Genomic DNA, 14,404 nt, shown 5'->3' with positions numbered 1-14,404 from the left:
GCAGTGTGGTGAGAGTGCAAGGCAGCTGGCAACATTGCATCCATAGCTAGGAAGCAGAGCAAGATGGATTCTGGTGCTCGACTTGCTTGCTTGCTTTTTTTCATTTCAATACCCTAGCCCATGGGATGGTGCTACCCACATTTTAGGGTTAGTCAATGAATCTAATCTAGAAGATCCCTTTCAGACATGCCCTGATGTTTGTTTCCCTGGTGATTCTAAATCCCGGTAGGCTGACAATCAAGGTTGACTGCTGCATACTACAAAGCTCCATCAAGCTTTCTGAAGAGCTCCTGTGATGCTGGTAGCTGTTCCTGCTTCTTTCCCAGTGCCCCCAGGCAGCACCTGCACTTCATATGTAATTTCCTATTACTTGGTCACTGAGAGAGAACAAGTCTTGGATCAGCTTCCAATTGTTTTGGATCCGCATCTAATTGCTTTGCTTGTCCTGCGGGTAACCTGCAGCCTCCCATGAGGAATGGAAGAAGGAAAGCACCCAAGCAGACAGGACTTGGAACAATCAACCTGGTTATTCTACTTGACCTAGAAGGAGAGCGTAGGTTTACAGGTTCTATGCTTTGGTGGCCATTAGGTCACGATGGTCAGGGAATTGGAAGGAAAGCATTGGGGGGAGGGGGATGGTAGTAACAGGAGGTTAGGGGAAAGGACTATATCTTTCCCTCAGTGCACAGCACAGGGTGTGAAGAGACTTATGTCCCATAAGGATATTGGGCGCAGAAATAAATCCCTGGGCTGAGGGGAGCTCCATGGTGGATGAGATGACCTAATCAGTGCCTACCAGGCAGACTTTCCCCCAGATATTCCTGTCATTGCCCAAAGGGCTTGAGGAGGGTATGACTTGGAGATCGTGTGTGGACTGAACAGTACATGGGTGTCCATTCATTGAGGTTCATCTGCTAAGATTCCTGCTTGACACTCACTGATGGGTGATATTGGAGTACTGCCACCATGGGAGAGACCCCTCTGCTGTCACTGACACCAAGCCATACCTGAATGTCAGTTGGTCTTTCAGGTCCAGTGTGCCTTCTTGGTATGCTTGACATCCTGCTGTGTATCTCATGGTTTTCTTCTGAACAGGGACTCAGCACAGGCAGAGAGTGCAAACTCAGAGAATCACTATCCTCAACACTCTTTATTACCCTGGACTTAGGACAGAAGGCTGCAGTTTCTGCACCCCAAGGAGCTGGAACACTGTCCTCTGAACCCTTCCATGCAGCTGTGTTCCTGTAGCTCATGGTCCTGGAAACACAGAGGTTAACCCATAAATGTTTTGTTGTTGTTTCTTCTTCTTCTTCTTCTTCTTCTTCTTCTTCTTCTTCTTCTTCTTCTTCTTCTTCTTCTTCTTCTTCTTCTTCTCCTTCTCCTTCTCCTTCTCCTTCTCCTTCTCCTTCTCCTTCTCCTTCTCCTTCTCCTTCTCCTTCTCCTTCTCCTTCTCCTTCTCCTTCTCCTTCTCCTTCTCCTTCTCCTTCTCCTTCTCCTTCTCCTTCTCCTTCTCCTTCTCCTTCTCCTTCTCCTTCTCCTTCTCCTTCTCCTTCTCCTTCTCCTTCTCCTTCTCCTTCTCCTTCTCCTTCTCCTTCTCCTTCTCCTCCTCCTCCTCCTCCTCCTCCTCCTCCTCCTCCTCCTCCTCCTCCTTCTTCTTCTTCTTCTTCTTCTTCTTCGAAAATCCACCAGTGACTGGCAAATGGAACCCAGGGCTTTTGCATACACTAGGCAAGCACCCTGCTACCAAGTTATATCCAATCTCTCTGCCAATAACATTTATCTTCCTGTCCCCACTACTCTAGGTTCTCTTGGTCAAGACTTCCACCAGAGGCACTACACTGACTCCCAGTACCCTGGAGATTGAGGAGACCATGGGTCCACTTTGGGTACTCTTGAGATAATCACCAGGATGCAAGGGAATGATTGCAGGCTGGTACAGCTGCCCTGGCCAGTGGAAACAGGCTGTGGTTTCACAGAAGAATATCTAGAGTGTAGATGATGCCCTGCAGCTCTGGTCTCGTGATTAACATTAGTGGAAGGACTCCACTGCCCAATCCAGGCAGGACTGCCGAGGGCGCAGACCCTTCAGGAATGAAGGCTTAGGTCACCCACCAGGTAAAGGGCCACAATCTACTAAAGCACTCGCTGAAGCAAAAAGACATGCAGGAAGATGGTTATAAATACCAGCTAGGCCATGTGACCAGCTGCAGCCCTGAGCCTGTGAGGGTTACAGAATTCTTCCCTATGCTGTGAGCAAATATGACTGAATGATTCTTCTTCCCCTCCTCCAGACTCCTGCACCGAGTACTTATGTTTTCTGAAAGCTGCTCATTTTCTCTCTCTGGACTTGCTGCAGCTCAGCTAGAAAGGGACTAGATAAGGACACAGGACCTCCCTTCTCTGTAGGGGTGGGGACGGGTATCTGCCCGTGCAGTCCCAGCTGTCTGTTAGGTGAAAGTGGAACCCTACTTGATTTTATTCAGAAATCTCACCAAAGGGTTTCATTTTTGTAAGAAGCTAAAAACAGGCAGGTCCTTAGAGATGGAAAATGGCTTCCTGGTGTTGGGGAGGGAATACCAGGAAGAGTGGGTGCTAATGGCAGTAGGGAGATAGGATCTGGTGTGCTAAGAACATTCAAACACCAGATAATGGTGGTGGTCTGGTGGAGTTACTGAAAAATCACAGATCTGTGTGTACTCAGAGCAAATCAGATCCCATGCCAATTAGATGCAATGGAGTTTCATGTTTTCAAAGAGAAGTTATCTGTGGGTGCCAGGGGGAAGGGGATCTACATGACGTCAACTTCATTGAACTGAGGGTGGCAGCCATGGGTGTGGAGTTGAAGCGGGACCTCACATTTGTTTCTGCCTGGCTTCCTAGAGCTGCTCCCTGAAGTCTTGGGTGCTGGCCTCCTCCTGTGCTATTCACAGGTTGGTGTTGTGCAAATGTCCGTCACAGATTTTCTGAGAGCCCAGCAATATAGAGGACCTCCTGTATCCCACTTCCCACCCACTGGGACTCCAGCTGGCTAGTGGTTACTGTGCCAACCAGGACACATTCCATGAGCCACCTGTCCCCCAGTCAAGCAGGGTTCTTCTGTCTTGGTACTAGTCCTCCTTATGAAGGGCCTAGGGGGCATCTGTCCCCAGCTTGGTTACTAGTATGTGACCATTCTGTCTTATACCTGCTCTCCTCTTTCCTTTCCTCAAGTACAGACTACAGCAGAAGCCAGAGATCAGCCGAGACTCCATCCAGTCCCCCGCAACCTGTACAGACACTCTGTGCCCTGTGGTAAAGCACACACAACCAAATTGTTCATCTTTGCTGTGACTAAATGATTGGTTGGCAGTATTCACTATCTGCCCCCATCCTCCAAACAGAAACTCTGTCTCTGTAGAACATGGACTCTCTGTCCCTTCTCAGTCCCCATCACCCCACCCTGCGTTCTATCTCTGTAGATCTGAAGTCTCTGGGACCTCTCAGGAGAGGAATCCTATACTATGGATCTATGGTAGGCTTCTTTCCCTGGGCAGCGTCTAGAACGTTCTATGCTCCCTCCACACCTCTCCCTATGCCTGTGTAGATCATCACTTCTGCTCACCTTCCCACAGCAATCTTCTTCCACACTTCCTGGTTCATCCCTCCCTCATCTAATCTATCTACATAACCGGTAGGGTAGTATGACTATCTTTTATTGGCAGTGGTGGCCAGCATGGTGACCTTACCTAAACTGTGGCTCCAATTCCCCAATTAGTGCTATAGATCTGACCTCTAAAGAGAAGGAGGAAAAGCCAGAAACAACCAAATACTAAAGGCTGTGTTAGTGTATATGGTGTGTGTGTGTGTGTGTGTGTGTGTGTGTGTGTGTGTGTATTATACCCCTGGATAATAGCCACTTGTGTTCACCTCAGTCTAAGACAAGTGTCCAATTGGCCCATTTTCCTCACTATGTCAAAACTTCTGAATCTGGGGAAAGTGAAAGAACAGAGATTTGCATAGATTTAAGGGCATGACAAGCTGCATCAGCTTGGCTTTGGTGTCAACCTTGTGATGATGGTGTCACCATGCCTGTAGGTGAAACAAGGAGAGTGGGGTGGGGCCAGAATTGGTGTGTGTGTGTGTGTGTGTGTAAGCAAATATGGACAGGATTATGTCTTTTAGGTGTATGTTTGTGCACGTGCATTTGCAGAGGTCAGAGGTCAAGCTCTGTTGTCATTCCACAGGAGCCAGTCACCTGGTTTGAGATAGGGTGTCTTGGTGAAACCCACAAGTTGAAGATAAGGTTAAATTGACTGGTCAATGAGCCTCATCACTTTGATATCATGCATGAGACACTGTGTCTGGTTTGCTATGTGGGCATCAGGTGTAGAACTTAGGTCCATATGCTTGTGGGGCAAGCACTGTACCTGATCTAGCTCATCTTGTTGTTTGGCTTTGTTGCTTTGTTTTGGTTTTTGGTTTTTTTGGTGGTTGTTGTTTTGCAATGATCTTTGAGAAACCAGCTTGTGTCTTTGAGGTCTACTTAATCCCTCCCAAGAACATTGTCCCCAGAGATACTAGCTCTGAATCTTAACGGTCCCAGGACCTCTGACAGAGCTACAATGAAGACCAAGCCTCAAACACAGAAACTTTTGAGGGGAATTCCAACTACACCCAAACTCCAGAACCCTAATCTCTTCCTCCTGTAAGAGGCTCTTACTGGGGAATCAAGGGGTCAGCAGAGCTGTTGAAGGCAGCATTTGACTTGAGAGACTTCTAAGGACTTTTGCTGTGTTAAGATAAATGTTAGTTTTGTGGCAACACAATTTCCAGGCCATATATGCATGTGGGGACCAACATTCTGCCAGTGTCTCAAAGGCCTCTGCTGGGACCTGCAGCACACTGCCTCTGTCTCTGTTCTCCTTCCTCTCCTCTCTCCTTCCCTTCCCTCTCTCCCTCTCTTCTCTCCCCATCTCTCTGTCCATCCTCTTTTCTCCTCCTTTTCTCTCCCCCTTCTCCACTGTCTCTCTCCTTCCTCTTCCTCCTCCTCTCTCTCCTCCTCCCACCCCAGCTCTCTCCTCTCCTCCGCTTCCTTCTTATCTCTGCTTTCTTCTCCTTCTCTTTCCCTCCTCTTCCTCCCTCTTCCTCCCTCTTCCCCCTTCCTCCTCTCCCCCTTTCCTCCCCTCTTCCACTTCAGCCTCCTCCCTTCCCCCCAGGTATCTCCTACCTCAGAAGCCCTCTTAAGAGAGCCTCTTAGGTCCCTGGTTGCTTCGGGCCTTCGTGGCTTCCTGCTGCTGAGGCCGCCGGGAGGCTATTGTTCCACCTGGGTGAGATCACGTCCTGTTTTCAGGTCTTGGAAGTGGACAGGCACGTGTGGTCTGCTCATTTCATCACTCTCCAAAAAGGAAGCACCGGCAGCACTGAGCGTTGGATAAAAGTTGTAGCCGGGAGCTTTCTTCATCATGGTGCTGCCTTTTCCCTGGACATCCACCCACTGGGAAGCTGGAGCCACCTGATGGCCCCAGTACAACTGCATTTTCATCTACTTGGGCGACTTCATTATTATGGTGTTGCAAAGTGTTGGCTTTCTCATCCTACCCCTCCCTGTATGTTTATTAGATGACTTTTGCTGCAAAACAAACAGAAACAAAAAAACCACCCAGCCTTTCTCCATGACAAAGTAAGTAATAAACTTACTTACTTAGAATGGACCCATTGCCAACTGTTGTGATCTGTCATTACCTTGGAGCTGAGGACAATGTCTATCCCCAGTGTGGCCAGCAGACACTGTCCCTTGGAGCAGGCTCCTTTGTCTTGTTGACAGTGCCCGGCACCTGACTCACTCACTTTCTGAGCTGTCATCTCAGGTATTTCTTGCCTGCTGGTGGAATTGCCATCATTCTAAGGAACTCTTCCTTTTATCAGAAAATGGTGATTTTAGGGGACCCGTGAGATGGCTCAGCATGTAAAGGGGTTATACCGCCAGTCCTGGTGAGCTGAGTTCAGCACATGGAACTCGTAAGTGAAAAAAAGAAGAACGTCCTGAAAGTTGTTCTCTGACCTCTCCGAATACACATCACATGCACGCATGCACGCACTCAGGCACGCCCAAATAAATAAAAATGCAGTTTTTAAAAAGGGAGCTGGCTTAGCAGTTAATACCCTTGCCTTGGCAAGCATGAGAACTGGAAGTTCAGATATCCAGCCCACTTTTCTGGATAAAAGAGATACTGGAGAGGTATGGGGAGCCCACCAATAATTTTAGCTGAGGAAGGTGGGGACAAGATGGTTAGCAAGACTGGTTTGAATGAGTGACCCTGCCTCAAAGAATGAAGTGGAAAAGGAATTGAGGATGATTCCTGACACCAGCTTCCAGTCTCAAGATACATATGTATACATGTGTGCGCGCGCGCACACACACACACACACACACACACACACAGAGTGATGTGTTTATAAAAAGATAAAGAGAGAGGGGATATGTTCTGTGGAGATGTAGTCAGGTATGGGGGAAGGGGTGCCCGGAGAGCCCATGCTCAAAGCATCTCTTCCGGTTGAGGGACCAGCCACAGTATATAGTATAGAACAGAGTTTATTCAGGGCATGGGAGGGGAGTCAAGAGGGTAGTAGAGGCAGGGAAAGGGAGAGAGAGGGAGAGAGAGAGAGAGAGAGAGAGAGAGAGAGAGAGAGAGAGAGAGAGAGAAAGAGAGAGAGAGACCGGGCCATGAGCACGTGGAGAGAGGGGGAGGGGACGAAAGGACAGAGCAAGAGCAAGAGAGTGAGGAGAGGGCAAGCAGCCGGCAACAGGTAACTGTGGGGCGGAGTTTAGACAGAATGCTGAGAGAGAGAGAGAGAGAGAGAGAGAGAGAGAGAGAGAGAGACCTGTGCACATCCTCATTTACACGATTGCCTCTGTATCCAGCTAAATGCTGACTGATCCCAAGATAAAGACAAAATGAAGTTAATTCTGAGTTCTGTGATTCTGGCCCAGTCACTGGTGAGTGTTCCAAGCTCTACCCTGACATTGCCTGTCATTTATCTCTGTGACATGACATAGGGCTTCCTCATTCCCAACATGCCCAACCAGGTCTCCATTTTCCTGACCATGCTGTAGGTACTTGTTCCTGACTATATCCTTGGTCCCAGCAGATTCTAACTTCGCCTCAGCTCTGACCCCTGTGTCCTCAGCTCTCCAGCATTCAGACAACTTTAAAGAAAAGAAAGTGAAATGGAAAAAAGCAGTAAGTGTGTTGTAACTATGGGGGAAAAGGAAGTAGGAGAAGATGAACCACAATTCCACTCCCCAGTCAAGAGGACCTGCATCCTGGCTTGTTCCATGCTCATGACCAGGCAGAGTGCTCCAAACTCACCAGGGACTGGAGCTCCCAGCTCTATGACTGAGAAAGGGAGCAACCTTCTGACCCACACACTGACAGGGATGGAGCCATGCATTGGTCCCAGTGGAGACTTATCATGGAAGGCCATCATCAGCAATAGAAAGTAGCATTAAGATGGCCATGAGAGAAGCCAAGGGCTATTGTAGAGAAGATGGCCCTCTTACAACCTGATGAGTTGGACAGACAGTGCAGAGGTTGTGAAGAGGTGTGTGAGGAGGAGGTGTCAGATGGTGGTGTTCCAGAGCAGTGGGTCTCAACCTTCTTTAACCCTGTGACCCTTTAATGCAGTTCATCATGCTGTGGTGACCCCCAACCATAAAATTATGCCATTGCTACTTCATAACTGTAAGTTTGCTACTGTTAGGAGACATAATGTGACTATCCGATATGTGATCCCTGTAAGTGGTCGTGGCACAGGTTGAGAACATGGTTCTAGAAGCTCAGAGGAATGTAGGATGGGAGCTGGAGCTGGGATGTGGAAGAGAAAGGCAGGCCAGGTGTAAGGGCTCACAGAAGGAAGAGGGAAACTGGCAGGAAGGAGATACCTGGAGAACTCAGACGCCCCAGCACCCAGGCAGCTCAGGAAAGCACCTTTGAGAGGACACATATGCCTTACAGTGTCAGAGTTCTAAACTGGTCCCAGCCAAACCTACTTTACACCTTGAGAATAATGCTGGGGGCCAGCAAGAAGGCCCAGCAGGTTAAGGTGCTTTTGCTGAACCTGATAGCCAGAGTTGGTTCTTGGGACCCATACATATGATGGGAGGGGAGAACCAACTTCTTTATGTTGTTCTCTGATCTCCACTGTACTCTCTGACACTGTAGCACTGGAGCATGGGTTTATGCATGCATCTCTCATCATACAAATGCACACACACACACACACACACACATACACACACACTGTGTATGTTCAGATGCCCTTAGAGGCCAGAAGAGGGGTTGGATCCCCTGGGACTGAAATTATAGCTGGTGGTGAGCCACCATGTAGGGTCTCTGTAAGAGGAGCCAGTGCTCTTAGCTGCTGAGCTGTCTCTCCAGCCCCAATCAAGTTAATTTTTAAATGTTAAGTAGAAGTTGCATTCCAAGGACAAACCTCACTCTATAGGTTGGTTTGGATTGGTTAAGTTTTCTTTTAGAATTCTTACATCCACATCCATGAGGATCAAAAGACTGTGGTTCATCTGGTTTTGGAATCTGAGCTATGCTGGCATTATAAAAACAATTAGGATGGTTGCATTTGTAGGCGTTCTTTTGGGGACTTCTTTATTGGGTTTTTATACCTCTACCACCCTTTCAACTCTTATTTCACCCTAATCCCTTCTAACCTTCCAACACTAGGAGTAGAGAAAGGAGGTTAGAGGGGAAATGGAGTATAGACCTCTTTAGACTGCTTCCTGTTGATTAGGGCACTGAGTTCCTTGGTGAGCATTCAGTCTTCATTGTCAGGGTATCCTATTTCTTCTTCTAGTCTTTTTGCTCATGACCATATGACAACTAGTGCAGCAGCATAGGGAGCAGTAGCTGCCCCTGGCCCTCTCGGGGCTCTCACATTTATACCCTCTCAAGACTCCCCAGAATTCTAATCATAAACTATCTGCAGCTGGCAAAAATCATGCCCCTTCTAGAGCATGAGATCAATCAGAGTTAGCAGCTGGAGACGATCTGAAGCAGTCCCATATCCCACACTTGAGATTAAAAAAAAAATATATTCCTGTAACATAACTGGGTTTTTAAACTAACCAAAATTCTCACTACAGCATCCTTTTCAAGGTTTTCTGGATAAGTTTGTTTAGGTTGTTTTTATTTCTTCCTTAAGTGTTTAGTAGAATTCACTAATGTGGCCACATAGACTGAAGTTTTCTTTGTTGGAAGGTTTTACCAGTGTCCTAGCTTGCCTTCTGTTGCTGTGATAAATACCATGACCAAAAGCAACTTGGAGAGGACAGGGTTTACTTCATTTTATAGTTTACAATCCATCACAGAGAAGACAGGTCGGAACTCAAGGTAGGAACCTGGAAGCAGGGACTGGAGCAGAGGCCATGGGAGAATGCTGCTTACTGACTTGCTCCATATGGTTGGCTCAAATTGCTTTTTCTTTCTCTTCTCTTCTCTTCTCTTCTCTTCTCTTCTCTTCTCTTCTCTTCTCTTCTCTTCTCTTTCTTTCTTTTTTTATTAAGTTGGATGGTGGATATATTATTTCATTTTGTCGATACATGGGAATTTTCACAATAAAAAGTAAAAAAGAAACACAGAGAGAGGAGTGGAACATGCTAACTTTTAGCCAAGTAGGAAGGGCAGCTATTGGCTAGACTCAGCACCCTGTGTCTTCTTGACATAGACAGCTGGTCCATTTCTATGTATTGTCCTTGGCTTAGAGCTTCTTTATGAAGATTACACCTTTGTTTCATTTAGCCTTCAAACTTTTGTCATAGTTGATTGTCTTAGGCAAAGGGTTGGGCTTTAAACAATGACATTATGTAAGCAAAGTCTCGCAGTTTGAGTGTGAAATGTCCCCCATAGGCTCATGTTTTTAACATTTGACCCCCAGCTGGGAAGGGTGTAAGACTTTTAGGAGAGGGAGCCTTGCTGGAGTTAGTGGATCACTGGAGATGGACCTTGAGGCTTTATAGCCCAACCTCACTTCCTGTTCTTTTTAGTTTTCTGACTATGTATGCAATGCTACCAACAAGCCTCCTGCTCCTGCCTCCATGCCTCCATGCCTCCCTGCCTGCTTTCATATCTTCCCTATCACGATGAACCTTCCTTGAACTGTGGGCCCAAATAAACACTTTCTCCTTTAGGTCGAATTTGTCGAGGTATTTTATCATAGGGTAACAGAAAAGTAACAAAGACATAGGATGTTTAAAATTTGGCACTGTTAGTTTCTGGGACTGAATAATTATTGGTGCAATTTGATTTTGGAAGGTCTGTTCTTCAGCCTGCTTCTTTATACAACACAAACACCTGCTCGGGATGGCACCTCATACAGGGAGGGCTGTTCTCTCTCACATCAATCACTAATTAAACAAATTTCCCATAGCCAGGTGTGGTGGAGCACTAGGAAAGCAGAAGCAGGCTGATCTCTGTGAGTTCAAGGCCAGCCTGGTCTACATAGTGAGTTCTAGGACAGCCAGAACTACATAGTGAGACCCTGCTGCAAAAAAACAAAAACAAAAACAACCCCCCCCCAAAAAAAAAACCAAGCAAAGAAGGAAAGGAGGGAAGGAGGAAGGGAGAGAGAGAAGGAAAGAAGGAGGGAGGGAAGGAAAGGAGAGAGAGAGAGAGAGAGAGAGAGAGAGAGAGAGAGAGAGAGAGAGAATGTTTTCTTAATTGAGGTTCCCTCTTCCCAGTTGACTCTAGCTTGTGTCAAGTTGATTAAAAAAAAAAAAAACCTAACTGCATGCCCACAAATTTAATTTATTGAGTAGATATGGGATTATTACATTTATCTGCTTCTTATGCAAATTCTGCTAGTTTGTGTCTTTCAGGATATATCTCTATCCCAGCTAAGTTGATACATTAATGGCACAAACTTAGATGTGTTTTTCTGATCCACAGGACCTGTGGTTCTGTTCTCATTCACTTCTACTGTTGAGACATAGTGAGTTTTTCCTTTTTTTTAAAATTTTCTCCCCCTTGATCAATCTGGCTTTTGTAAATTTTATTTACCTTCTCAAAGTCAGTGCTTGGCTTTCCTAGCTACACGTTCAGAGGATGCAGCCTGTCATAGTGTGGACAGAGAAATGGCAGGAGTGGCTTTCAGCTGTTTCCCTGGGGTATGTTGGGGAGGGTTCCATCTCTTTTACAACGAACAAGCAGAAAGAAAGAAGGACTAAATTATCATTCTCAAGACCTCCTCCCAGAAACCCTCTTTCTCCAGCTAGTCCCTGTATCTCAAAGGTTCTACAACCTCCCTAAACCGTGCCAACAGCTGGGGACCAAGTGTTTCCGTACATGAGTCTGTGAAGGGACATCTCACCTCTAAGCCACACAATCTGTCTCTGGCCTCCAAGGCTCACACATGGCCATTTCACAGTATAAAATGAACTATGTCTCTAAAGTCTCTACAGTTTTATTGTCCAAAGTATAACATCTCCTCTGACATACAAGGTCATCTCAACTGTGAAGCCCTGTAAAATAAGAGAAAAAAAAAAAAGCTACACACCATTAAAATCTTGAAGCCATATGGCATAGGTGGGCAGAGGATACCCAGAGGCTGCTACAGTGTACAAGTATGTGGTGGACAGATGGGAGAGAAAAAGAAGCAGAACCATTTGAGCATTATGAAGAGGGTGAAGAGGAATAGCCTGTTGTGAGTAGCCTGCCCTGCCACCTGGGGTCATGGTGAAGTCCTGGCCAGTGCTGCTGCTGAGAACCATGTCTGGGTCCATGGCCATGAGGCAGTATGGGTCTATGTCTACGTCTGTGGCTCATATTACTACTAATGCCCATGCAGACATCCCTGGTCTGGGCTGCTTCCTGGGACCATATTGATGTCCAAGGTTGGGCAAAATAAACAGCCTTGACTTTACTCTAAATGTCTAGTGTTCTTATTATGAAATGAGAGTGCTCTTATTATAAAGTAAGGATCACTATTTCTCATATATACTTCCAATACACAGAGCAAACCTTGAATTCCAAAGGGAGGGATAGGGACTGAGCAAGGAGAGACTGAAGTCCAGAGAGAAAAATACCAACCCACGTAGCTCCATGCCCAGCCTCTAGGACTAATGATGAAACCATTTGGGGTCCAACAGCCATGGATGCTTTCCCAGCTGCCCTTACTTTGCCTGACTCTATTCAATATTTGCAGCTTTCCTTGGCAGAGGCCCCATGGTTCTGGTATATCTAACCTCCTGAAGCCTCTAATGCAATCTAGGCTTCCTCTTTACAGCTTCATATAATACTCTCTTTGGTACTTCTTGAAGAGAATCCAACCCTGCCATACATAGCTGGTGGCTTTCTTGAACCTTGGGGCAAATGTCCATGACTCAATAATTTTTCTATTTTGCACATTTGCAAAATCAGCTCTCTGAGATCACAGCCACCAAGTTCTGCTGCCAGCTCTGTGTGCAGCTTGATAGATAGCCTTGGACCACACCTGCTGTGACCTCTGTGTCTGTGTCTGTGCAGCATGCTCCTGGGAAAATACTTCCTAGGTAGTTAAAGCAAAGAGGGAACACTTGTGGCCACTTTTCTTTTTGTGGCATTCTCTTTCCAACACATTTACATTTTATACATTGCAGTGGTAGGTCGATGGGTATGGTCTTCCCTTCGATATATCTTTCCTATTGTCCGAGTGCAGAGTTCTGGCTTCTGTTTTATTGCATTAATTTCTCTAGTAATTTGTGCTGCTTTGTCTGTAGCTGCCTTATCTGCAGATATAAATTCAGTCTTGGTCCTTTCATTGGGCTTTGGTAGGTCACAACTACAAACTCATCCATATCCACCCCCAAACCCAATCTCAAAGGCCTGTGTAGTACATGGTCAGGTTTATCACAGAAACTGCCCCACTTCTGGTGCCAGTATTCTGTATTGGTTACTTTTTGTTGCTGTGACAGAATACCCAATAGAGGGAACTTAAAGGAAGAGTGTTTATCTGAAGTTATAATTTAGGGGATACAATCCACCATAAGAGGAAAGGCATGCAGAGGGACAGTTATGTGGTGGCCCATCACTTCTTGGTAGTCAGGAAGTAGAGAAGGACAAGAAGCGAACAGAGCTAGAATATACAACTCAAGACTTGCCCTCCAGTGACCCACTTGTGCCCACTGAACTGATTTCACCTCTCAAAGGGCACAAAACATCCCCCAAACCACTCTCTGAGGAATCAAGTGTTCAATACATTTCACATTCAAACCATAGGACCTTAATCATTTTAAGGTGCAGAGTTCAGGGGAAAACCAAACAAATAAACAAATTCACGTTGCTGTACAGTTATCACTGCCATCTGACTCTAGAGTGTCCTCACTTTCCAAAATTATGATCCATTAAGCCTGAAGTACAGTGCCTTCTCCCAGCCCCTGCCCCACCACACCCACTGTGATGGATAATCTCGACTGTCCACTTGACAGGGTATAGAATCACCTAGGAAACACTCCCCTGTGTGTCTGTGGGTCCATGGTGTTGTTTCCAGAGATGCTTAACTGAGGAAGGAAGATCCACCCTGAATGTGGTGGCACCACCATGAGTCTGGAGTTCCTCAGAGACTAAAAGAAGAAATGGAACTGAGAACCAGCATCCGTCTGTTCATCTGCTTCTTGACTTAAATACAATGTGACCAGCTGCCTTATGCCCTGATTGCTAAGTCTTTGCCACTGTGATGACTGTGTGTGCCCTTGCCCTGTGAGCCAGATAAACACTTTCTTCCTTAAGTTGCTTCTTGTCAGATACTTGGGTGCTATCCTACCTTGTGTGTCCTTGAACATGGTGGCTCTAGGGACCTCATAGCAACTGAGTCACATGGTACCTTCCCCTTTTATTTTTTTAAAATTTATTTTGTGGGAAAAACATTTACAAAATAAAAATAAGTAAGTAAAATTTATTTTGTGTGTGTGTTCTTTCTTTCTTTCTTTCTTTCTTTCTTTCTTTCTTTCTTTCTTTCTTTCTTTCTTTCTATCTATCTATCTTTACTTGGGCCTGCAGAGGCCAGAAGAGCTAGACTGGCATATGGTTGTGCTATTTGAGTGGCTGCTGGCTGGGAGTCAAACTTGGGTCCTCTGGAAAAGCAAGTGCTCTTAACCACTGAGTCATCTCTCCAGTACTTGTCCTTTTTGTGATTAGTTTATTGCCTTTAGTATTGTGTCCTAAAAGCCTATCACTTTCCCACGTTTTTCCTTTTTCTTCTTTCTTCTGTCTTACTATGTACACTAGGCTGGTTTCAAACTTGTGTACCTCTGGCCCGTCCTTCTATGTGCTGGAATTTAGGTATGCATCGCCACATTTGGTTAGAATGCCTGCCTGCCTTCTCTCTCTCTCTCTCTCTCTCTCTCTCTCTCTCTCTCTCTCTCTCTCTCTCTCTCTTT

General features: G+C 46.1%; 1 long non-coding RNA gene across 4 annotated transcripts in view; it reads left to right on the top strand.

Moving 5' to 3' along the window:
• The window catches only part of LOC143434647 (uncharacterized), a 69,876-nt gene extending 56,035 nt beyond the window's left edge, over positions 1–13,841 (top strand). For 3 of the 4 annotated variants that reach the window (XR_013104286.1, XR_013104288.1, XR_013104285.1), the window contains one exon: positions 230–1,507. This is a non-coding gene — a long non-coding RNA (uncharacterized LOC143434647). Of the gene's footprint in view, positions 1–229; positions 1,508–5,329 lie in introns of those variants that run through there. The other variant, XR_013104287.1, reaches the window with a different exon arrangement.
• The last annotated feature ends 563 nt before the right edge of the window (positions 13,842–14,404 follow it).

This window comes from Arvicanthis niloticus, chromosome 1, assembly GCF_011762505.2.
Source record: "Arvicanthis niloticus isolate mArvNil1 chromosome 1, mArvNil1.pat.X, whole genome shotgun sequence".
Lineage (NCBI taxonomy): Eukaryota > Metazoa > Chordata > Mammalia > Rodentia > Muridae > Arvicanthis > Arvicanthis niloticus.
The sequence above is the reverse complement of the archived record's forward strand: the minus strand, read 5'-3'. Positions and strand labels throughout refer to the sequence as shown.